General features: G+C 30.2%; 1 long non-coding RNA gene across 1 annotated transcript; it reads left to right on the forward strand.

Moving 5' to 3' along the window:
• The first annotated feature begins 1,502 nt into the window (after positions 1-1,502).
• LOC126706896 (uncharacterized) lies at positions 1,503-2,341 on the forward strand. The gene is made up of 3 exons (XR_007648752.1): positions 1,503-1,544; positions 1,643-2,016; positions 2,177-2,341. It is a non-coding gene; the product is annotated as an uncharacterized LOC126706896 (long non-coding RNA).
• Positions 2,342-2,722: the final 381 nt, after the last annotated feature.

The following is a 2,722-nucleotide window of genomic DNA, read 5'->3' on the forward strand; positions in this document are numbered from 1 at the left end:
GGGAAGAGTAAAAGAATATTTCAAAAACCTTAAGGAGATCTGTGATATTCACATTGCAACTATATATACAAGTTCTTATAATCAGTGAACCGAAGCGTCTATCTTTTTCTTTTTTCTTTTTTTTCTTTTTTGAGAATACTAATATTTTTAACACACATGGAAGGGGGAGAGAGTTTCTAAAGAAACTTAGAGTAAAAGCGCGCATCTGTCTTTAGATTGTCTCCCATTAAGAAAACCAATCGTGGAGGTTACAGATAATCATTTAAGTCATTGGGGCGTAAACAATAGTTTAAGAAATTAATATCAAAACGGGATAATAACTATACGCATATGGCGCACGGTTGTGTACTGTAGCTTTCTTTGTTTATTAATTTATATTCTTCATCAAAACCCCCAGAAAGTGAAAGGCTGTTTGTTCATTATATCTATATATATTATGAAAAACAACAATGCCCAATAGATTCTCATTCCCTGAGCTTGACTACGATGCCCCCACCCACATTTTAGCATTAATATTGATTTAATTAATAGGCATGGCCCTCGGGTTTTGATTAGGTAAATATGATGAGTATTAATATCAAAATGATCTATCAGAACTTGAGAAGTAATGCTATATGATTGATATCTAACAAGTAGCTGCGCCTAGCCCAATGTCAAAAATTAAGAACCGAATTTTTAAAAAAATAAAAAGATGAAGGATATTGATGGTCTTAAATTTTTAATCAGTGCTTGTTGCTTTGTATGCGACAAAAGGATAAAAGAGTTTTTTTTTTTTTTTTTTTTTTTTTGAGAAACAAGGATAAAAGAGTTTGTTCTTAATTATGTAAATATTATTTTTACACAGAATTTTAGGATTAAAAAATCAATAAGCAATCTATATAATTACTTAATTAGTATATTAGATTAATATTGTGTCATTGGTAATAAAAATTGGGTCACAAAAGTCATGGTCTCATTAAGTGAATATCTTATCTAATTGACACGTATATTTTTAACTTTTACCATTAGAATAGTCCTATAACTATAAGTCTTCTAAAAAAAATAGTTATGAAAAAAAATCATTAGATAATGGATGGATAGATGCAACTAACAGTTTTTTTTGGTTGATAGTTTTCGGCATTAGTTAAAAGACACTTTCTTGATCATCATCTTTTGAGACTTTGTATTGGGGAAAAGATAAATATGGGCTTCCAATGGCAAAAGGAGTGATCTCATTTGCCACTCAAAGAAAGAGTTGAGATAGAAGAAAATTACAACAGATATTTGATGACTCCATTTTCAGTAGTAAATAATATGTGAGGCCCTTTTAGTATATTAAAAACCTAACTTTGATTCAATTCGAAATTCTTCATGTGAGGCCTTTTCTCTTAGAAATACTTTCATATGTGTGTGTATATATATCTTTAATGTAGATATGGTACTACTTGATAGATAAGAAGGTAGGGGTGGTAAAATTAGACACCTGCAAACCCAACACAACACGACACGAAATTAGCAGGTAAAATACAAATATGTGGATACATCCTGAAGATGAAGCAACATATGTATGTCTATCATTCCATCTCTATCATGTTTCTAAAGTTATAACATATATAGTATTAATGTTGTGATTATTTGTTTCTTTCTCTCTTTCAAATGATAGGAAAATATTCTCAAAGTGCAAGCGGATCATTGTCAAGATCCTAATGCTATTCCCCTTACACAAGAGGAGATCTTAAACTTGGTGTTTAAGAAGAAGTCTGGTATTGTAAAAGGACTTGGCATGAGACCTTCCTCTTCTCTAGTAACCACCGCCTCCTTTAATTCATCGGTGGAGTATATCCAACGGTTAGAAAATGAGATAATTGAGCTCAAAGAGGCAAGAGTTAGAGATCAAGAGGAGCGAGCTAAGGACCAAGATGCACGAACTAAACAAGATGAGGTCCAAAAGAATATTCTTAACTTTTTAAGGAGCAAGGGTTATGATGATGCTCTTACTTATAGGGGTGGTTCAACTTCAAGTTAAAACACTTTTTGGTTAGTACTTTATTTGCTTTCTACAATTTATACATTAGGAGTTGTGATTTTAATTTATTGGTGTGGTTACTCTTAATGCATTATTAGAAATATTTCTTTTAACATAGTTAATGTTTTTACTTTACGGTTTTAACGAATTATTGTTTTTATATTTGTGCAGATTTCTTATTGGTGGCTTTTAGGGGATTTACTTTTGGCATTACTTGAAGACATATGAGAACATCTTCCGTTAGTTCTAAAATAGGGTTTAGGTAGAGTTATTGTATGTATTGCAAACAATTATTGTATGGAAGAAGTTTGAATTAGATACTTATTTTATTTTTTACTTGTGGAATGTATGGATCTTTTTTTATAAATGTGTTGTTGAAATAAATGTGTTATTTAAATGTGAGGTTTTAATAATGTAATGACAGGTTACAGGTTAATATCAAAACCATGAAAAAAATAAAAACAGAAAATAAGTTTTAATGACAAATTTTTTCGTCACAAATATAGCACCAAAAAATTGTTTTAGTGACGAAAATTTCGTCACTAAATATGTCAAAATTTTGAATGAAATGGTTTTAGTGATGAAAATTTTCATCCCTATATGTGCCTGGATTTTCTTAAAAATAGTTTTAGTGACGAATTTTTTCGTCACTATATGTACCCGAACATAGTTTTAGTGATGAAATTATTCGTCACTAAATATGATTTAGTAAACTAA

Source organism: Quercus robur, chromosome 2 (genome assembly GCF_932294415.1).
Source record: "Quercus robur chromosome 2, dhQueRobu3.1, whole genome shotgun sequence".
Taxonomy (NCBI): Eukaryota; Viridiplantae; Streptophyta; class Magnoliopsida; order Fagales; family Fagaceae; genus Quercus; species Quercus robur.